Consider the following 24,166-nt stretch of genomic DNA (forward strand, 5'->3'; position numbering starts at 1 on the left):
TTGTCACTGTGCATAATATGGCACATTCTCTCAAGCACGCAAAATCCAAGAGTTTTCATGAAATCCGCATTCTCTGGTGGTCTGCATTTCAGGCGAGAGTTTTAGAGAAGTCCGGATTCTTGGGTGGTCCAGATTTCTGGCATCTGAATGTTCAGAATTTTACTATAATTAATTTAGTGGTCCATATTACCTTATCTACTCGTGTAATCATCGATACCATGTAATGGCCAACCCCCCTTTTTTTGGCCAAAATTCAGATGTTTTTGTATGACCTGTGTAAAAGTCAAGCCCCTTTATTTGGTCCCGGCATCCATGCATCCGAGCTCCTGACAGTGGCCCCTCACCTGGCCACTTGCCAATGCCCTAGCTACCCCTGCATCTGAGCTATGGAACGTGGATTCTCACCCTGGCCACCCATGCATCCGAGCACCCAGCACCCTAGCTGGCTGTGCATCCAAACTCCCAAAGCCCCAGCTGCTTGCGCATCCGAACACCTGATGCACTGGCGGCCACCCCATCTGAGGTCCCAACACCCCGACCATCCAAACACCTGATGCTCGCCACCCTGCCACCTGCACATCCAAACTTGCAATGCCACAGCTGCCTGTGCATCTGAATCCCTAATCCCCCGGCTGCCAGCCAACCAAGGTCCCGACCACAAACCTCGCCCCAACCTACCGCCCATCGAGCACCTGATGCCCCGACCGCAGACTTACCACCCAGTCCTGGGCATCTGAACACCTGACACCCTGCATAATGCAGGTACTTCACGAGGTCAAAAGTTTGACCCATATAAAAGTCGATCCCCCATTTTTTGACCCAAATAAGCAGTCCAAAAATTTCAATGATTACACAAATAAGTTCTCTTATTAGGCTTTGTGAAATATTTGAAAATAATATGAATGGCAAGCTGTTTTAGATACAGTAAAGAATCAGAGTTGTGTAATAAAATTTTGGATATACACTGCAAATCCAAAGGAGGAGGCAAACCCTGGATGTAAGGAATTGCCTGAAATTGCTCTGGGAAAATATTCTGGACTGGTTAACAACATGCATAAATATTTCAAATCATTACTTTTCAACAGGATCAAAAATCATACTTCCACATGGTTGGTTGAAATGTTATAAAGCATGTGAATTATACCTGTTTTTTCAAAGGAGCCTGTAATTAGATTAACTTTGGAAACAATAGCTACTGGGGCTTTGACCCAGACCCGCTGTCTGCAGCTGCCAGCAAGATCACAAGGAAGCACTTATACACTCCATAAAAATAAAGTGTAGGGAATTTGTGTTTGGTGGAAGATTTCAGCTTTAGAACTGATCTCAGTAAGTTTTTTTTAAAACATTTGGAGATATTTGTACATGAGGTATACATTTCTTTCAAGGTACCAAGGTCTCAGGCCCGAAACGTTGGTTACCCTTTATTTCCTATAGATGTAGTGTGACCTGCTGAATTTCTCCAGCACTTTTATGTGCAGTAAAATCCCCATTATCCTGCACTCATTCAACCGGAAACACAAACAACCGGCAAAAAAAATCAGGGAAATAAACATTTGTTTTAAATATAAATAAGAATAAATAAACAACAAAATAGAGAGAATGCAGAGAAGATTTACAAGAATGTTACCTGGGTTTTAGGGTTTGTGTTACAGAGAAATGTTAAACAGGCTGGGACTTTATTCCCTGGAGCATAGAAGATTGAGGGGTGATTTGATAGAGGTATTTAAAATTATGAGGGGGGGACAGATAGAGTAAATATGGATAGGGTTTTTTTCCATTGAGAGTGGGGGAGATTCAAACAAGAGGAGATGGATTGAGATTGAAGGTGGAAAAGTTTTGAGGAAACATGAAGGGGAATTTCTTCACTCAGAGGGTAGTGGTGGTATGGAATGGGCTTCCGGCCAAAGTAGTAGATGCGGCTCGATTTTAATATATAAGGAAAAGTTGAATAGGTATATGGACGAGAGAGGTATGGAGGGTTCTGGGCTGGGTGAGGATCAATGTGACTTGGTGGGAGAAAGTGTTCAGCATGGACTAGAAGGGCCAAATTGGCCTGTTTCTGTGTTGTAATTGTTATATGGTTATATGATTTATATAAAGTTTTAAATAAAAGTTTAAAATTGTAAAAATAAATGTTCTCTGAAGCATCATACAACCACTTGGGAGCAAAAATTTAGCCAACAGAGAGTACTCGGTTGTGTCCCACCCACAGCATCTTTTTGAATAAAGTTTCAATAAAGTTGTGTTTGAATAAAATGGCAGCGCCCAAGATGAAGAGATGGCCAATGCCACTCACCACTATGGCAACTCCCTCAAAGTGTCTCCCTATCTATAGATAGTCTTTATCTTTATTAGTATATTATTAAGTATATGAATAAGGTTTTATCTGTAAATGGGGGATGGGTATTAATTATGATGGTGGCGCAGTTAGTGCAGCAGCTAACACAACACTGTTACCGTGCTTGCAAATGGGGATCAAATTTAAAGGAAGGTGTGCTGAGGGCCTGACCGGGACACTGACATAAAGGTGAGTTGGGTTGTTCCGAGGGTCTGGCCAGGACACTGGTGTGGAGGTGAGTCGGGTTGTACCGAGGGTCTGACCAGGACACCTGTGTAGAGGTGAGTGAGTTTCACCGGGGGCCTGGCCAGGACCCTGGCATGGAGGTGAGTCAGGTTGTGCCGAGGGCTTGACCATGACAGCAGGATGAAGAGCCGGTCGATTCCGCTCACCACTGAGGCAACTCTCTCAAAGTGTCTCCCTATCCCTGCCAGGTAAGTGTCTATATCTTTATTAGTATTAGATATATTAGTCAGGCTTTATCTGTAAACTTGGGTTAATTATGATAGTGGTACAGTTACCATAGTGGCTAGCGCAACACTGTTGCAGCGCCAGTGAGGGTTTGATTTTAAATGTAAATATTGTATGTTACAGGAATTACTTGATTAAAGTGAACTTTACATAACAAAGACAACAAATACTGATTTTTTTTTCAAATTATGTCATATTTTGCACTGTCTTTTGTCTCTTAAGCAGTGTATTCTTAATATTACTTAGGGATTGTAAGAGTGAGTCTCAGTCAACTGGAAAATTTGTATTTCCGGCATCCGTGATCCCCAGAAGTGCCAGATAATGGAGACTTTACTATTACATTCAGCCCAGCCTTTTCAGTCTTTCTAGTTTAACACAAGTGTTGATCCACCTATTTTACACTGGAAGTAAAATTAGCGAACAAGGCTCCAAAAAATAAATATATGGAACAATTGGTTTTCGATGTTTTGAAGTTATTAATACATGTGGACATTAACTTTGAAAATTTGGAATTTATCTTTGTTTTAATTCCTAAAAGATTGAGTGATCAACTAACAGTCGAATTTTGCTGTTATAAAGGGCAAGAAAATAACTCGTGCTCTACTGATTGATACTGAACCATGGGAGATATTGTTCAGTCCAATCCACCATTTAAGCTGAGTGAGCTGAGGTCAACTGATATGGTCTTAAAATTAACCTCTGGACTTCTGCGTTAAGGTAGAGAAAAACAATAGCCATGGTTCATGATTCTGATCTTTATCCTGTGATTGTGAAGTAATATATCAATGAGTAACAACTGAGGCCACCAGGGGAAGATTTCCTGTGCTTCCATGTGGTAAAATGTTAAGCACAGGAAAGTGGATTTGCAATCTTGTTCTGCAAGGTATAATGAGGAAATGGCCATGGACTTGATCACACATAAGCCCTTCCTTCACAATCAACCTGAAAGCCACTGATTAAGTGAACTTTTGGAATACTAATTTTGCAACTTCCAGCAGGATTCTCAGGATCAACAATTCTTTTTTTTTTCCAATGTCTCCATAAAGAATCTAACTTGAACACAACAAGGCAACTCTAGTGATAATATAATTCAGGGGTTTGGGGATTTGTCTGATCTGGCATTGTCAATGCAATTTCCATTCTAAAACAGACGGCCAGATTCCTGATAGCAGCGTCATTTCACTTTGATGTTAACGCGATTATCTGGTTATGAATGACTGAGCATTACTGAGATGAAATTATAAGGGTTCAAGCATCAATGCATTGAGTTAGATCTAGTTACAGCAGTGGAAGACAGTGGGGGTTCTCTGCATGTGATAATAGCCCTCTGTTTGCCATTTATTGGTGCATTTCACTCATTCCCACACAACTATCAACATCATCTACAGACCACCTAGGCTGCACCATTTGCTCTAAGATTAGATTTCATAATATAGGCTGTGCCCCACACCTTCACCACCCTCAAACTCTGAAATGCAGATGCACAGACCTGTGTCGATTCTCAATCCTCTTGGAAGCTTTCTCTTGTTGGTGGTGAAAACAATATGTCAGCTCAATCCAAGCAGAGAATCAGGTCAATGATCTGATGCTCCGAGCCTTGACAGCTGATAAGCACTTTGGTAGAGTGAGATGGAATGCAAAATTTTCTAAAAATTGGAAAAACCACTATTGCCTCTTTAAGACCTACTTTACCCATTAAAATTCCTTTTATCAATTATTCATTATAGATCTAAGATAGTGCATAGTAACATAAGGAAATCAGAACAGGAGTGGACCACTCTGCCCTTCAAAAATGTCCCATCATTCAGGTGATCATGGCTGACTTCCCTATCCTCTTGCTAGATTTTGTCAAGCATTCACCCGATTTGTATCGAGTTGATAAAAAATACTGGTCTGCTTGATGGGATGTTTGGAAGCCAGGAGTGGGTGGGAAGGTTGTAGGATAGAAGGCAATTATTTATTTCCCTACTCTGCATTCATTCTGCTGTTTTTCAAAAGCTTCAAAGGCTTGGCATCATGGACAGTGATATCCAAGCTTGAAAAGACCAGAGAAATCTGGCAGCATCCAGGGCAGATAAATCTATATACAGTAAAACCCTGCTTATCCAGCATTTATGGAAATTGGTTGATGCCATATAAGCAAATTTTCCAGTTACTTGAGATTGTGTGTTGTGTGATTGGCGAACTAACCATTAGGGTGTGGCAATTTTAAATTTTTGCAGCTTTTACCCATTTCCACAATTTTTTTGCTGGCTGCATGAGGCTGGTGTCTTCTTGAATTCTGGAAAACAGGGATTTTACTGTACATGATCTATGAATGAAGTGGATCGGAGGAAACCCATGAGGAATCCTTAAGGCCGTCACCCTTTTCCACACATCAGCAAATTCCTCATCAGATGCCATTTCCCTGGATAATCAGAAACACAATATTTTTCCTCTCTCTGTCTGTTGACATTAATAGCTTATATGGAGCATGGACCTGCAGGGTAAATGGCCTGTTGCAATGTTGTTGTCATGTTGCCATAACCTCTCAGCGACTGTGGGTGGGTTCTGATACCAGAACTCAAAAGAAGGCCCACAGAAAATCACAGTAAAGAAAATGGAACCTGTGAACCTAAGTACAAAAACATTGATGCCAGATTGAAGACCCATCCAGCGGAAGACCTGACTGTTGATTACAAATTTTGATGATCAGTCGGTCATGAAAATATTATATTCATTGAATAGCTTCAATGTTTTGATTTCAGATAGGTGCTCAAAGCAGTGGCAAATATAAACAGAGGCAACACTTTAACAGTAACCACTTACAGCACAGAACAGGCCAGTTCGGCCCTACTAGTCCCTGCCGGACGGAACAAATCCCCACCCTCCTAGTCCCACTGACCAGCACCCGTTCCATACCCCTCCAATCCTCTCCCCTCCATGTAATTATCCAGTCTTTCCTTAAATGTAAATAACATTCCTGCTTCAACCACCTCCGCCGGAAGCTTATTCCACATCCCAACCACCCTTTGCGTGAAGAAATTTCCCCTCATGTTCCCCCTATAATTTCCCCCCTTCAATCTCAAACCATGGCCTCTGGTTTGAATCTCCCCCACTCGTAATTGAAAAAGCCTATCCACGTTGACTCTCTCTGTCCCTTTTAAAATCTCGAATCCCCCCTCAATCTTCTATGCTCCAGAGAAAAAAGCCCCAGGCTGCTCAACCTTTCTCTGTAATTCAAACCCTGACATCCTGTCAACATTCTCATGAACCTTCTCTGCACTCTCTCTATTTTGTTTATATCCTTCCTATAATTTGGTGACCAAAACTGCACACAGTATTCTAAATTTGGCCTCACCAATGCTTTGTACAATTTCATCATAACATCCCAACTCTTGAATTCAATACTCCGATTTATGAAGGCCAACATTCCAAATGCCTTCTTCACTACACCATCTACCCGAGTATCAGCCTTGAGGGTACTATTTACCATAACTCCTAAATCCCTTTGTTGCTCTGCACTCCTCAGTTGTCTACCATTCAATGTATATGACCTATTTAGATTTGCCTTTCCAAAATCCAACACTTCACACTTATCCGTATTAAATTCCATCAGTCATTTCTCAGCCCACTCCTCTAGCTTTCCTATATAGCTTTTTAAGCTACAATAATCTTCCTCACTGTCCACAATACCACCATTCTTTGTATCATCTGCAAACTTACTTATCCAATTCACCACCCCTTCTTCTAGATCGTTAATATATATAACAAACAATAGTGGACCCAGGACCGATCCCTGAGGAACTCCACTAGTCACCGGCCTCCAATCTGACAAACAATTTTCTACCACTATTCTCTGACACCTCCCATCCAACCATTGCTGAATCCATTTCACTACATCCTTATTTATACCTAATGCCTCCACCTTTTTACTTAACCTCCTGTGGGGAACTTTGTCAAAAGCTTTACTAAAGTCTAAATAGACAACATCCACAGCCTTCCCTTCATCAATCTTTTTCGTAACCCCCTCGAAAAACTCTATAAGATTTGTTGAGCATGATCTATAGACTCACAGGTCTATAATTTCCAGGCTTACATTTGGACCCTTTCTTAAACAGCGGAACAACATGAGCCACCCTCCAATCCTCTGGCACTACCCCCATGACCAGTGACATCCTAAATATCTCTGTTAATGGCCCTTCTATCTGTACACTAGCCTCCCTGAGTGTCCTTGGTCCAGACCCGGAGATTTGTCCACCTTTATCTTTTTTAACACTGCCATCACTACCTCCTCGGTTATCCTTAAATGATTCATGACCTCCCCACTATTTTTCTTTACTTCAACTGGTACAATTTTTTTTTTTCCCTAGTGAATACCGAAGAAAAGAAATCATTTAAAATTCCCCCCATCTCCTCTGACTTCTCACATAGCCTACCCTCCCTATCTACAAGGGGTCCAATGTTATCCCTCACTAATCTTTTACTTATAATGTACCTATAGAAACCCTTTGGATTTATTCTTACTCTGCCTGCCAAAGCCTCTTCGTGCCTCTTTTTGGCCTTTCTAATTTCTTTCTTAAGATTTTTTCTACACTCCTTGTAGTCCTCTTTCAATTTCTCAGCTCCCTGCTGTTTATACCTCTTGTACACCTCCCTCTTTCTCCTAACCAAATTTCTAATATTCCTCGAAAACCAAGGCTCCCTATGACTTCTAGCCTTTCTATTGATCCTCACTGGGACATATCTACTCTGTACTCTCAAAATTTCTTCTTTGAATATTCTCCATTTTTCATTTACATCCTTTCCTGAAAAAAATCATGTCCCACTCAATACTCCCCAAATCCATTCTTATTCCTTCGAAATTTGCTTTTCTCCAATCCAGAACCTCAACTTTAGGCCCTTCTTTGCTCTTCCCTAAAACCTACCCTAAAACTAATAGAGTTGTGATCATTAGACCCAATTTGTTCTCCAACATTAACCTCAGACACCTGACCTATCTTGTTCCCTAACAGGAGTTGGTTCCTTTATGTATTGATTAAGAAAATTATCTTGTACACATTTGACAAACTCTTGCCCATCCAGCCCTCTTACTGTATGGGTATCCCAATCAATGTGAGGGAAGTTAAAATCTTCCATGGTCACTACCTATGTTTATTACACATATATGCTATCTCCTTACAAATTTGTTCCTCCAATTTTCTTGGCCCATTTGGTGGTCTATAATACACTCCTATTAATGCCCTCATGCCTCCTCCACCCCTCAATTCCACCCAAACAGCCTCACTGGACGATCCCTCCAAACCATCCTGCCACCTCACGGCAGTAATGTCCTCCTTAACAAGCAGAGCAACTCCTCCCCCTTTTTTACCCCCTGTTCTATCACATCTAAAACATTTGTATTCTGGAATATTTAGTTGCCAGTCCTGTCCCTCCTGTAACCAGGTCTCACTAATTGCCACAACATCATGATTCCAAGTGCCAATCCATGCTTTAAGCTCATCTACCTTGTTCACTATGCTTCTTGCATTAAAGTACATGCATTTCAGAGAATGACCCTCACACATATTCCCTTTTGTACCTTTTACCTTAACCTCCATCCTTCCTTTGTTATCATTATCATTCTTAACTAAGTGGTCATGCACCCTAGACACTGCTCGCAAACTCTGTTCCCCACCCCCCTGCCAAACTAGTTTAAACCCTCCCCCACAGCTCTAGCAAATCTGCTTGCCAGGATATTGGACCCCCTCCAGTTCAAGTGGAGTCCGTCCCTTTTGTACAGGTCCGACCTTCCCCAGAAAAGATCCCAATGTTCCAAAAATCTTATCCCCTGCCCCCTGCATCAACTCTTTATCCACGCATTCATCCTCCGCATCCTCCTATTACTACCTTCTCTAGCACGTGGTACCGGCAGCAATCCAGAGATTACTACCTTAGAGGTCCTGTTTTTTAACTTCCTGCCTAATTCTATGTATTCCTGTTTCAGGACCTCATCCCCACTTCTAACTATATCATTGGTCCCCACATGGACCACGACTTCTGGCTGCTCACCTTCCCCTTGCAGAATTCTGTGAACTCGATCAGAGACATCATGGACCCTAGCACCAGGGAGGCAACAGACCAACCTGGATCCCCGATCTCATCCAACAAACCTCCTATCTGTCCCTCTGACAAGTGAGTCCCCAACCACAATTACCCTGTTCTTATCCCTTCTGAGCCTCAGGGGCAGCCCCTGTGCCAGAGACCTAACCCCCACGACTCGTCCCTGATAGGCTGTTCCCCCCACCAGTGTCCAATGCCGAATACATGTTGCTGAGGGGCACTTCCACAGGGGTACTCTGCACTGGCACTCTCCCTCCTTTCCTCACAGTCACCCAGTTCCCTGACTCCTGCCTTCTAGGGGTGACTGTCTCCCTGTAACTCCTCTCTATCACTGCCTCTGCTTCCCTTATGATCCTCAGTTCATCCAATTGCAACTCAAGCTCCCTAACACGGTCGCTCATGAGTTGCAATTGGATGCACCTTTTGCAGATGTAGTCGTCAGGAACAGCTGTGCTGTCTCTGATTTCCCACATCCAACAACTGGAGGACTTGACTACCCCAGCTGACTCCATTACCTCCTTTCTTAATATATATAGGTTATTTAAAAGAAATACTAAACAAATAATACTAAAAGACTAACCAAAAAGGACACCTTGCCACACAGGGAGCTCCTTCTTAGCCCCTGCTCGCCGAAGTCCCTCAAGCCAAAGTCTCAAGTCTCCACTCCTTCACTGCCCCACTCCTTGCTGGCCGCTCCCTCACCTTTCACTCCTTTTATAGGCCTTCAGGCAATTTACTCACCCCTCTAGTAGTCTCTCTTCGCCCCTCCTCCAACAGTCGCCTTGGGAATGCCGACTCTGCTGTCCTCCGAGCAGCAGCAGCCAGATCCACCACTGAGCATGAGTTATCATTCTCCAGAGGACAGAGCAGAAACAGTATGGCAGGAGATAATCAGTGCAGTTCAAGAACTCCTCCTAAGATCCAGTTATTTTTTAAATCAGTCTCATTTTTTTCATTGATCCCAAGGGATCAATTGAATCGGACAGTCAGATACAGTGAAAAGCTTTGTATTCCACTCAATCCAGGCAAATTAATTCATACTTTTTTTTTAAACTTTATTTAAAATTTTATAATATGAATAAAATAAAAATTACATTTAAAGAAATAATAAAAAATAAGATAACAAAATTAGAATACTACATCATTAAACTACACAAATTAACCCCCCCCAATAATTATAACACAACATTAATCGTCTAATTTAAAATTAGCCCAACCCTCCCCCCCAAAATAAAGAGTGAAGAATTAATTAACAATGTTGTAAATAAAATAGAAAAAACCCCACTTACAAAAAAAAGGATATAACTTAACAACAAAAAAATTACTAACAACAAAAAAAATCAATACTAAAATAATACCCTTAAACATATATTTAAATCAAAATTAATTCATACTTAAGAACAATAAGTAGTGCAAGAATAAATCAAAATTGCAGGCTATAGTGTAACAGTAAGACTAAAAGAGCAGGTTATAATTTTATTAGAACATAGAGGGCCATCATTTTATACAATTAATAATGTCCCATATTTTCTGAGTTGATATCATTGCCATGACTGAACTTCTACAATTTAAATGAGAAGGTAATGCTATATCTTCAAGTACTTTTTCCATTGCTTTTTAACTCCTCACTCTGCTTTTTGCATTCTTCCTGAACTCTATAATTGGCAGTCATTTTAAGATTTCTAAATGACCCTGAGAAATATTGTGGGAAGCATCAAGGTTACAAGTTTGCTTTACCAGATCTTTTAAGGTTTTCTGAGGTAGGTAAATGTAGATCATTCAATGGCAGGGGTTGCCATATAATGTGTGGCTTGCGGAAATATGTTGGTTGAGACTGGAATCATATGAGCCAATGTCCACAATGGTAGTTTTAGTGGGCGAGGCTGGAATGGTGTTCCTTCAGGTACCTCCTCGTGTTCAGGAAGGAGCGCAGAGGCTTGGCCAGGGAGGATTTGTGCAAGACCTAGCGGATTGGCATCTTTGGGATGAAGGTTCGGCATGCACAGGGCACCAAGGCTCTCTGAAGCTTGGTGGCCCCATCCAGAGGCAGCTGCCCAAAGAGGAGAGGCGAAGATTCAGTGGCCCTTGCAGGGAAGCCGAAGGAGATACCAGCACTCCCGAAGCCACCTTGGGACACTCTGAATCCCTGCAGACAGACTGGCAGGTCTTGGGAAGGTCACAGCCTGGGCTGCATGACAAGGAAAAGGAAGAGTGAGTGGGCACTGGGGGATTAGCCCCTGCAGTGGAGCAGAGTGAGCAGCACACACCGGAGTCGAGTTCTCCTCGCTTGGGCCAGGCCACGTCACAGTAGAGTGGCGCCAATGTGGGGTATGTTCAGGGAGTGGCTGGAGAGGTTGGGAAGCCGGGGCTGAGCCATGAGAGCTCCGATGAGGCATAGACTGCCCAGAGGCAGGATGTCTGTCTATACACTCTGGCGGAGGGAAGCAAGATGATGGAGATGGGGAGGATAACCTGGAGGGAGTCTCCAATGAAGACCTTATCCAGGCACTAAGGGAGGGCAAAGGTGAAGCTGGCAGTAGCAGTGAAGTCATGACAGTGGCCTTGTGCAAGTGCTGGCTCCAACAGATGGAGATTCAGCACCAGGCAGCATGGAGGTTAGACTGCTCCATACTCCAGCCTTCGCTCCCAGCAGCTGCTCTCCTCATCTTGCCAGTGACTGGGAAGAAAGGAGAGGAGGGCGGGACAGGAGGAACAGAGCTGTGGGCCCACTGACTTTGCAATGGATCAATTCCTGCATCGTGCGCTCAGCTGTGGTTGCCAGAATGGTACAGGGATCAGCAGAAGCATTCCCAAAGAGAGTACATCAGAAACAGGAGCAGGAGTCGTCCATCCAGCCCATTGAGCCTGTTCGCACATTCAGTGAGGTCACAGCTGATTTGGCCATGGACCTAGCTCCGCCTTTCCCTCCAAAAGCTTTAATTTCTCAATGATGCAACTGCAGTTTAAATGTACATAGATGAATAAGTATTATTACATACATGTATTTCTTAATATTTATATTCATTTTTTAAACAAAATAAGAGTAAAAGCATGTAAGTAATATTTTTTCATGTCTTGCGACTCTCAAACATCTGAAGTTTATCATGTGTAGCTCTTACGTTAAGCAAGTTTGACCACCCCTGGTCTATGGTAACTCAAATTCAAGCAGATATGTTTCTAAAATAATCTATTGCCAAAAAATATGTGTAGGCCAGGTCTAGGAATAGTCTAAAAATGTAAAGGGGAGCTTTAATAATTGACAAACCGGAATGACTTGAGAGTATGATCTTACATGTGGTTCAGAATGAACTGTTTTTGAGGCAATTATTGAAGTAGTTTTATCTACTATTTTTCTTCATTGACTTTCTTTTGTGCGTGCTTACTTGTAGACAAATTAATTATCATTTCTGTATCTATGCCTATATGTTAAACTCAACAAAAATATTTTATAAAGAAAAAGAAAAGTTTGTTGTTGAGGAGTCTGATGGTAGCAGCTGTTCCTGAACCTGGTGGTGTGAGCCTTGTTGCACCTACACCTCCTTCCTGGTGGCAGCAGTGAGAACAGAGCGTGTGCTGGATGGTGTGGGTTTTTAATAATTGCTGCTGCCCTCCAACAATAGCATTTCTGTAGATGTACTCAATAGTGGGGAAGGTTTTTCCTGTAATGTTCTGGGCTGTTTCCACTACCCTTTGGAGGGATTTATGCTCAGGGGTATTGATGTTCCCGTACCAGACTGAGATGTAGCTGGTCAAAACACTTTCCACCTCACCTCTGTAGATATTTGCCAGGGTTTTTGGTGTTATACCATACCTCCCCAAGCTCCTGAGGAAGTAAAGGCTTTCTTCATGATGTAATTGGTGTGTTGGGTCCAGGAAAGATCCTCCGAGATAGTGACTCCCAAGAACCTAAATGTGCATCACCCTCTCCACCTCTGATCACCCAATGATCACTGGATTGTATACTGCTGGCTTTCCTTTCCTGAAGTCCACAATCAACTCCTTCATTTCAGTGGCATTGAATGCAAGGTTATTGTTTGTGCACCATTCAGCCAAGTTTTCAATCTCCCTCCAGTACGCTGACTCATCCCTATCCTTTATACAACCCACTTCCACGGTATCGTCAATAAATTTGTAGATGGTGTTATTGTCATACCGAGCTACACAGTCGAAGGTATAAAGTCAGTAGAGCAGGGGGCTAAGAACACAGCCCTGTGGTGCTCTGGTACTGATGGAGATTGTGGTGAAGTTCTTATCAATCCTCACTGATGGTAGTCTGGAGGTGAGGAAATCCATGATTCAATTTTGTAGCGGGGTTTTAACTCCTAAGTCTTGGAATTTGCTATTCAGTTTTGAGGGGATGATGGTGTTAAAATAAAGAGCATCTTGATTTATGTATCTTTGCTGTCCAGATGTTCCAGGGCTTTGTTTAGGGCCAGTGAGATGGCATCCACCATAGACCTTTTGCCACGATAGGTGAACTGGAATGGATCCTTGTCACTGCGCAGACAGGAGCTGATCTGCTTCATCGCCAGCCTTTCAAAACACTTCATCACTGTTGATGTAAGTGCTGCTGGTTGCTAGTCGTTAAGGTAGGTTACTGCACTCTTCTTCCCTTAGGCAGTGAGAACGCTGAACAGCCAAGGGGTCTGCTCACACTAACCATCTGAGACTCTCATATTCATGAAACAAAATCTATTTATTTGTTTGTTTGTATATATAAATACTCATCTGTATGCACTACATGTTTTATCTGGTTGTGTGTCTGTGTGTTTTGCATCCACGGCCAGAAAACGTTGTTTCATCAGGTTGTACTTGTGGAATCAGATAAAATATATTTTGGCTTGACTTGATAAACTTGACTTCTGACTGGAGGTCTGTGACCAGTGGTGTTCTGTAGGGGTTAGTGCTGGGTCCTGTGTTGTTTGTGATATAAATGATATGAATGAAAATGTAGATGGACTGATAAGTAAGTTTACAGCTGACTCATATATTGGTGTTGCAGTTTGGAAGATCAAATGAAAGTGGCATGGTTGGCACAGTTGGCGTAATGGTTACCATAACATCTTTACAGCGCCAGCGATCGGGTCCGGAGGTTGAATCCCGTACGGTCTGTGTGATGCATGTCTGCAGCAGGAAGCAGACACAAAACTCGAGAAAGACAGTACCACAGGCTTTATTTAGTTAAAAGTCTCTGCTACAGTGGTAGCTGTAATAGTGACTCCTGAGTGACTGGCTCGGGAGGGGCCAGCTCAGGATTATATCCCGGGCGGCTGATTGACGGCTGGCCAGGTGGAGTTAGGTCTATTCAGGTCAGCTGATTGACAGCCGGCCAGGTGTGGTCTGTCTTCCGGTGATCTTCCTGCAAGTACAGAGATCGCCCCCTGCTGTAGGCTAGTGGTGTATCACCACAGTCTGTAAGGAGTATGTACATTCTCCCTGTATCTGTATGGGTTTTCCCCAGGGGCTCCGGTTTCCTCCCACTATTCGAAACATAATTGGGTGTAAATTGGGCAGCAAGTACTCGTGGGCTGAAATAGCCTGTTACCCTGCTATATGGCTGATTCATTTTATTAATGACTCCAAAGCTGTAGAGTGAGGAACCATAGACTTTATTACACTTTAGGTCAGCTACCCATTGACAGACCCATACACATATTTGTATCACCACATTCACCTCCCTCTTTTAAAATGAAACCCCACTGAGTTAAAAGTCCTAGAGACTCAGCCGGTCAGGTGGATCTTTATCGGCATAGTTGGGCACCCATTGGGCATAATAGGAGAAGAACCCCAGGAACCTTTTTAGCACCTTGAGATTGGGCAGTTTAGGGAGTTCCATAAGGGAATGCACTCGGTCGGGGTTGGGGGTGATGACACCATGTACCATGATGCATCCTAGAAGGACCAGGTAAGTTGTGTTTAACTCATTGTAGGTCAAATTGAGGGACTTAGCAGTGTGGACGAATTTGGCAATGTTGGCGTTGTAGTCCTGTTGGTTGTGGTCACAGATGGTGACATTGTCGAGGAAGAGGAATGTGGCCATCGGTTTGTGCTTGTCTACCATCTGATTCATTTCTCTAAGAAATACAGAGAGACCCATTGGTGACTCTGAAAGCAACCTGGAGGAAGTGATCGAGCCTGCTATCCGCTTTGAATGTGGTATACTGACAGTCTCCTGCACGAAAAGGAAGTTGGTGGTATGCCGACTTTAGGTCAGTGGTGGTGAACACCCCATACTGGGCGATCTTATTGACCTTATCGGCAATCCAGAGAAGGGGGTATGCGTCCAGCTGCATGAAGCAGTTGATCATTTAGCTATAGTTGATCACCATACGGGATTTACTTCCGCTCCTGACCACCACAACTTTGGCTTTCCACAGGCTGGAGCTGTGCGCTTTGACCGACTCCACCAGGAGTCGCTGCACCTTGGACTTTATGAATTCCCTGTCCTCAGCGCTGTAGCATCTGCTCTTGGTCACTATGGCCTGGGTCAGATTCTCAAACAATGATGGGGGTGGTAATGCGGAGGGTGGAGAGACCGCAGGCTGCAGGGGGGTCCATAAGCTGGGGATTTTATATAGTGATGGGTAGTTGGGGCCCCCTGAACACCATCATGACGCTTCTGAACAGGCTCTGGAAGTCCAGCCCTAGACGGATTGGTGGGCAGAGCTGAGGCATTAACAGTTAATGGAAATTATCATAACGTTCACCCGGCATTATTAACAATGCAATGCAAAACCCGCGGATCTTGGCAAATTGGTCCTTTGTGGCCAATGACATTGTGCCGCTCATTGGTCTGAGAGGTAGAGAGAGTTTGTGAGCAGTGTCTGGGTGGATGAAGCTTTCAGTGCTTCCACTGTCGAACAGGCAGTTAGTTCGTTTCCCATTTACCTCAATGTCCATTATTGAGTGGGTGATCGGGTTCGTTGGCCGGCCCCCGGGGGTGCACGCAGGGAAGGCTTCGACTTTCACATTCTCTTGTAGTGTCCTTTCTTCCCACATCCCGGCTTCTCTCACCGGACAGCGTCACCGGGGCTGCTTCTGCTGGCCACAGAAGTAGCACTTCAGGTGCTCGGCTATGGCAGTGGCAATGGTGGTGGGGTCAGGGCCTCCCTGTACAGAGGTAGTCTGTGACGTCGTGTTCCAAAATGGCTGTGCTCGCAGCCCGCACATGGAGGGCCAGTTGCGCACAGCTTTGCAGTGAGCTGCAGTTGTACAAAATTATTTGTTTATTTGGCACAAAATACTTAGTGCTGTGAAAAATGTTCTTCTGGTAAACGGATTGTCTCCAGTGTTCATACAGCCATGTAAAGAGCACAGTTTACAGCCAAGGAAGATCAATTAGCATTAAGCAAGGGGACTATTAGAGTTACAGGAAAAAAAAAGTCTTTATTCCTGTTGCTGCGCGCTTTCACACTCTTAAGTTTCTCCCTGATGGGAGGAGAGAGAAGAGAGTGTGTACAGCATTTGATGGGTCTTCAAGTATGTTGGCTGCCTTTTCTTGACAAAGAGAGTTGGAGAGAAACAGTTTTGCTATGTTCTTAGTTGCATTCACTACCTTCTGCCACCTCTTCTCGTCTTGAGCAGACCAACTATGATGCATCCAGCAAGTTAACAGCTGTAGATGTTGTTGAGAGACAAGGGGGACGTGGTGAACTTCCTTAGTCCACTGAGAAAGGAGAGATGTTGTGCTTTCTTGACTATCACATCAATGTACTTGTCACATGACTCTACATTTTCATTGGAGATGCTTATTCTGAAGAACCTGAAGCTATCTACTCTCTGCACCTCAGTGCTATTATGTGGACTCTGTCCCCTTTAGAAATCATTGTTGAGAGAGATTGTTAGCTTGACATCATGTCGCTAGACTTTCAGTCTCTTTCCTGTATTCTGACCCATTGTTTTGATACTCAGCATATGAATGTAGAGTTGGAAAAGTATTCAGCTGTAGAGTTGAGGACTCTGTACATCCTTGAGTGTGATCATGGAGATATTGTTCAACATCATCACCGATTGTGATCCGTTATTCAGGAAGTCAAGGATCAAGCGCCTAGTGCAAGACTGAGGCCTAGATCTTGAACCATGGTCTGGAGAAACACTATCTCGTTTTCTCCGTGCACTGTACAATGGTTATGGTATGAACAGCAAATAAGCGCAACTTGACTTGAACATTGGGAATGAGTTTGCTGAGGACTTTGGTATTTAAGAAGGAGCGGCAGTCAACGAACATTAACCTGACATAAGAGCCCTTGGCATGTGCCCATGTTCTAGGGTTGAGTGGAGAGCTAGGGAGATGACATCTTCGGTGGGTCTGTTTGGCCACTGGGCAAATTGGTGGCTAGCAGGCTGGTGATAATGTGAGCCATTATGAGCCTCTCAAAGTGCTTCATGATAGTGAATGCTAAAGCCACTGGATGGTAGGCCTAAAGGCCTGTTATAGGCTCCTCTTTAGCACTGGTCTCATGTTGGCCTTCATGAAGCAAGTGGAGAGAAAAGTCAGTGGGGGTAGGTAAAGAAGAAATGGAAAGAGAGAGAGGAGGGAGTTACAATCGTCATTCTAATTTCATGTCCGGTGAATTTTTTTTCAACCTGTCAGGTCAGTTTGGTGCCAAAAAAGTTTTGGATAACTGAGCATTTATGATTGTTTTAGATCTCCTCATTTATCCAAAAATTTTAGGAGGCAAACAGACATCACTTCTAGGTCCAAAAAAATTCAGATAAATGTGGATAATCGGATTTGTACTGTATATGGACAGTTGACATGTCCTGGGTCTCCATCTGAGGTTGGTGTACTTTCTCCCATGGTAGAAATGTCAAATATTGAAGGGCACTGTTTAAGGTGAGAGAAGAAAATTGTTAAGGATATTTTTGAACAGTTTTTTTTTGGTGGTAGGTGCCCAGAACATGCAACCCAATGTTGGGGCAGGAGTGGGGAGGGAAGGGCATTGTTACTATAAGCAGATATGGTAGCAGTGTTCAAAAGGAATTTTAGACAAGCCCATGAATAGTCAGGGCATAGAGAGGTGGAGGATAGAGATCATGTTCACGCAGAAATGGGGTGCCACTTTGTGAACCAATCTACTCCAAAATCCCTGGATAAATAATCTAACTCATAGTAAATGAGAACAGTGCTGCTGGCAACTGGCCTATCTGCATTATTAATTATACATTTCATATCAATGTTGACATGAGCCGAGTCATAAAATGCTACTTTTCAAATTCTATTGCTATGAGATGTGATCATTTGCAGAAAACTATTTGAGAGAGACATTTTAAACTGAGCTTGTCATTTTTTTAAAGCACATTTTAAACTAAAAACTAACTGGAAGTAACTGAAATTCCTCAGATTAAATAAATAAATGTTTGTACCTATTCTCAAATGTGAAATAGAACAATGGAGATGTTGTTCCATCTTCTATTGGCACCTTCTACAGGGTGAAGGGTACAAATATAATTTGATCTGTACCTCAGACCAAATCTCAGAAGGTACAGTGTGGCTCAAATCCGTCCCACCAATTTTTGAATGTTAAATCCAAACTACTGTTATAATCATCGATAATCTTTTACTTACACCAAGAACATGGTGGAAGAAATAATTATTCTGTATCTTTAACCACAAAATTTAAACCTCTCATCTTTTAGTAATTAAAACATGCAAAAGAAAGAGTTTTAGGCTACTCTGGTCTGATTGTGTACTGTAATAATCAGTTGAACATGATTTCAATGAGAGTTCTGAGGAATGACAAATGATTTAACTAATTTATATCATACTTTTCAAGGATGTCTTGTTTTGAAAAAGTGACATGGCATTGGAAAATGGTCTGCAAAAAAATCTTAGCCCAATATAGAAACATAGAAACATAGAAGATAGGAGCAGGAGTAGGTAATTCGGCCCTTCGAGCCTGCTCCACCATTCAATGAGATCATGGCTGATCTTAAAGTTCAGTACCCCGTCCCTGCCTTCTCTCCATAACCCCTAATTCCCTTATACTGAAGAAATATATCTAATTCCCTCTTAAATATATTCAATGAACCTGCCTCTACTGCTCTCTGTGGCAATGAATTCCACAGATGCACCACCCTCTGGGAAAAGAAATTCCTCCTCATCTCGGTTCTAAATGGTTTGCCTATTATCCTCAAACCATGGCCCTGGGTTCTGGACTCCCCCACCATTGGAAACATCCCTTCCGCATCCATTCTGTCCAGTCCTGCCAGAATTTTATGTCTCTATGAGATCCCCTCTCAATCTTATGTAAGTAATGGTTAACAAACTTCAGCCTGTGGACAAATCCTTATTACATTTCTGCTATTATATGGCAGGTTATATATATAGGATTTAAGAAAGGTATGTGACCAATTGTCTAAGAAGGAAACATTAACAAATGCTATTGAAAGTTTGTGAGTTGATAATAATTCAGCACCTGTTAAATGGTGAAAGAGACATGGGAGTTGGATTAGTGTCTAACAGTTTGTCTTACTCCCTATGGTGGGATATTTATGGCATTTCTATTTTCACTGTTGTACTCCAGTGCATTAGTGAGTTTTAGTAAAATCATGGTTATCTCCTGTCTTGCCAGAATTTAGTTCATATATGAGAGGGTACATGAAACATGTCATGAATCAGACTCTATCACAAAAATGAGAAATGGCAGGACAGTTTTTGAACATCTGGATTCTGCAGCAAAAAGTGGTAATCGGACAGCTGGAATAAATAAAATGAGCAGTATAATTCTACCTTCCAAGAACGATCACAGAGGCAAGAGATAAGTATTGTGTTGAAGTGCAGAATCCACAATTCAGATCAAGTTTAAGAATAAAGAGTCAGAAATAGTTGATAGTTTTGTGGAAATAGCACTGGGGCTTGAAGAGTTAAGCCAGAATGACTGGTTCCTCAAATGTGACTCCTATTTTCTTAAGTTTAGGCAATTGAAGAGTGATTTAAATAAGGAAAATTATCAAGTATTCAATCAGGTAAAGCTACTTCCTTGGTTGGGGCATCCAGAACAATGGGATAGAAACTTTAAATTAGAACCTTGGTATCCGGCAGTGAAATGAAAAAGTGCTATTTTTCCACACAAACAATGTAAAAATAAAAATCCTGTATCCCAACTTCACTTTTCTGCCTGGCATCCAAAAATTAATTTTCCTCAGCCTTGGAAACACTAGTTGGATGGCAGAACAAGTTCTTGGGGCTGAGAATCCGCCTGCTGTTCCTGTGTTTCCAGTTCTGGTCTGTTTGTACCACCCTATGCAGGACGCAATCTGGTTATGCTGCAAAATTGGTTGGTTGGCTTTGCACCTCTGACGTCTAGGAACGGTGCCAAGTTGAGATGTTCAGCTGCTCTGAAGAATGGGTCTCCATCACCAAACTAATTTTGGATAGTTGCCCTGCGGCAGGACACACAGTGAAGCCCAATGGACGCTTTCTCTTCAACTTCAATGATGGCTTTTAAGGGTTCACTTCACAACTGTATAAGTGATGAGGTTGGCAGAGATACCTAATATCAGCCTTATGCTGATATATGCTTATATATGATTTGCTTGGTTTGCTTTTCTCTGTGATTCTCCTGATCCGAACATACGACCTTTGTCATTTCTCTCCCAATGTGACAATATGGGTGGATAAGCCCCAGGGGGAAGTTAATCGGAGTGAAACATGAGTGTCAATGTGCAAAGTTAGTGTTGAACTTGCGGCTAAAATTAGGCTAAGACAGTGATGTAAGTTTTATTTGCTGAAAAGAGAGGAAAATAAGAAGGTAAAATATTAGTAATTGAAAAATGTGATCACAAAAAGAAGATTTTGTCCTTACACATCTCCAGTTCATTACATTACCTTGCTCCAAAGTTATAGGAGAGTTTTTGAACCATTTTACAGGGTATCTAACTCCCATTGAGAGCTGGTGCAGCATATACGGTCTGTAGGAAATTTACATGAACTCAAAGTCATCTATGTCCAATGGGTTCCAAATACCAAAAGCCTCCGCCCCTCTCCCCATTCACGTTAAGCAAGGGCAACAGTTGGTTACATGAGATTTCAGGTCATGCAGCCCAGGACTCAGGATACCATCCTCTCCCTCAGTGTCAGCAAAATGGAGGAGCTGGTCGTTAAGTTCAGGGAATAGAGGGGAGTGCATCACCCTGTGTTAATCCACTGGGCTGAGGTGGGAGTGGCAAAGAGTTTCAAGTTTTCAGAAATAAACGTCACCAACAACCTGTCCTGGTCCATCCCATCAACACTACGGCAAAGAAAGTTCGCCTTATGACTCTAATTTCTCAGAAGCCTGAGGTAATTCAACGGGTTTCCAAGAGCTCTTACCAACATTTATAGATACACCTTGGAAAGTTTCCAGTCCAGGTGCATCACAGCTTGGTACAAAATTACACTGCACAGGATCGCAAGAAACTGCAGAGTGGTGAATGCAGTTCAGGTTGTCACATAAACCAGCTTACCTCCATATACTCCATCCTGTCTTAGGAGTGCTTTCTTTCTTTGGCTTGGCTTCGCAGACGAAGATTTATGGAGGGGGTAAAAGTACACGTCAGCTGCAGGCTCGTTTGTGGCTGACAAGTCCGATGCGGGACAGGCAGACACGGTTGCAAGGGAAAATTGGTTGGTTGGGGTTGGGTGTTGGGTTTTTCCTCCTTTGCCTTTTGTCAGTGAGGTGGGTTCTAACAACATATTAAATAACTTATTCCTCCATTTTCAAGGACACTTTATTCCAGTTGCCATCAGACTCTTAAACGGATCTCTCACTGGTAAAATATGATGCCCACTTTTCTCGACACCAGCGATTCTCAACCTTTTTTCAGCTATTTCCCCCCCACTCCCCACCCCAGGACTCTGCTCACAGTTTATGGGCCCCTCTCCCTGTGAAAAATTTATGTTACGTGAGGTGAAAAGAAAACAAGGCTTTGATTTGAATGTGCTGTGCCCCCCTCCCCCACCCAGGCCCCCACTGCACTTTGTCTTTGTTAAATGACATTCTGCTCTCTTGACCTACTGTAACACTACATCACGCCCTTTTGTTTCATTATCGTACAACCTGTTGTATTTAAGTTTGAGTTTACTTGCCTGGATAACATGCAAAACTTTTTTTCACTGTATCTGCACACACATCACAATAAAAAATTCAATTCAATTCATGTCAGTGAGCTAGTACAATCTAAATAATAACCCAGACATGTGCTTGTCCCTCAGTTGCAATCATCCCACCAAATAAAATTGGAACTATATATTTTTTTATAAAATCTAGTTTAATGTGCTTATACAATTGATTTCTGTTCAATTTCTATCTGTCTCTTGATACATAGAACTATGGTCCATAACACCTGTAATGAATGGGAGGACTGAGATGGAAAACTAAGGATGATGAATATACAACTCATACACTCATACAACACTACCATACGAAGCCTCTTGCTTTTAGGGTTGATGACGTAACAATTCAGATGAATTTATTAAGGTCGAGCAGTGCAGTTTTGATTGAACAAAACACTGTTTTGTCAAGTTGTACATATACAATCAGAAGACAATAAACTTGACTCAGTTTCTCATGGATAAGCTACTCATAGTGGTCCATTGGCTTTGCAGATCTTTCAGTACACCTTAAAAATAGTATGACATATTTGAATTAATTTAACTCCAGCACCTCATCAATGTTTTTTGTTTCCTTGATAGATGTCCTATTTTTAGATTGTGTTACATCACACCTCGATTTAGCTACAAGGAATAGTTGTGGTTCTGAAGCAGCCAAAGCCAGATAAGTAAAATTCCCTTCTAATCACATCTATTTGGCTAGGAATAGAGTTGTTGCTGGATTTAGAACTGCTTCTAGCAATCCTGAATATAAGTTATAAAACTGAAATTCTGTGGCTATACAGCTCATTTTTTCAATGAAAATAAATGTTATAATTCAAATCTGTGTTAAATATCAAGATGTTATAATCAACATCTGTGGTAAATGTCAAACAACTAAAGTTCAACCAACTGAAAAACCTCACAAAGATAAGCGTATACAGAGCCGTTGTCATACCCACACTCCTGTTCGGCTCCGAATCATGGGTCCTCTACCGGCACCACCTACGGCTCCTAGAACGCTTCCACCAGCGTTGTCTCCGCTCCATCCTCAACATCCATTGGAGCGCTCACACCCCTAACGTTGAGGTACTCGAGATGGCAGAGGTCGACAGCATCGAGTCCACGCTGCTGAAGATCCAGCTGCGCTGGATGGGTCACGTCTCCAGAATGGAGGACCATCGCCTTCCCAAGATCGTATTATATGGCGAGCTCTCCACTGGCCACCGTGACAGAGGTGCACCAAAGAAAAGGTACAAGGACTGCCTAAAGAAATCTCTTGGTGCCTGCCACATTGACCACCGCCAGTGGGCTGATAACGCCTCAAACCGTGCATCTTGGCGCCTCACAGTTTGGCGGGCAGCAGCCTCCTTTGAAGAAGACCGCAGAGCCCACCTCACTGACAAAAGGCAAAGGAGGAAAAACCCAACACCCAACCCCAACCAACCAATTTTCCCTTGCAACCGCTGCAATCGTGTCTGCCTGTCCCGCATCGGACTGGTCAGCCACAAACGAGCCTGCAGCTGACGTGGACTTTTTACCCCCTCCATAAATCTTCGTCCGCGAAGCCAAGCCAAAGAAAGAAAGAAAGTTGAGTGTAACAATATGAACATTGTACAATCACACTTCCATTCTAACTGAAATATTTTCTAGTCTTGGTGAATAGATTTCTTGGACATGTGTATTCAGTTTCCTTCTTTCACAACCCAGAATCTCTGTACTGTGACTCAGACTGCAATAGGTTCAAGACTATTAAAACAATTACATGTTTCATATTTACTGGCAGAAGCCTTACAAATGAGCTTTTAAAATTAATTTATATGTTCCACACATGACTGGTAACCTCACAGAAGAGATCATAGCATAAGTTTCTGAAGATTTGTTACGTTGTTAATTTTCATGACCATACAATGGATTGTGCATTTGTTCCTGCATCTCTGAAATGGATAATAACCTGACCAACCTGATCAAGTGGTTTTACAACAATGAATAACAGAAAGGAAATTATTGGCCTTACCCTGAACAAGGTTTAACTTCTGATTCCAATTTTTCCAGAAACAAAAGCAAATTTTTATTTGACAAAGAACAGTTGGCAATGGGTCTTAAATAAACATCTCCTGCAAGAGCCTTATTTTATCTTTATGGAAGAAATGTAAGATAAATGTCTTGGATAATTCTCAAGTTTATTCCAGTTGTGTAGAAAA

This window comes from Narcine bancroftii, chromosome 7, assembly GCF_036971445.1.
Source record: "Narcine bancroftii isolate sNarBan1 chromosome 7, sNarBan1.hap1, whole genome shotgun sequence".
NCBI lineage: Eukaryota > Metazoa > Chordata > Chondrichthyes > Torpediniformes > Narcinidae > Narcine > Narcine bancroftii.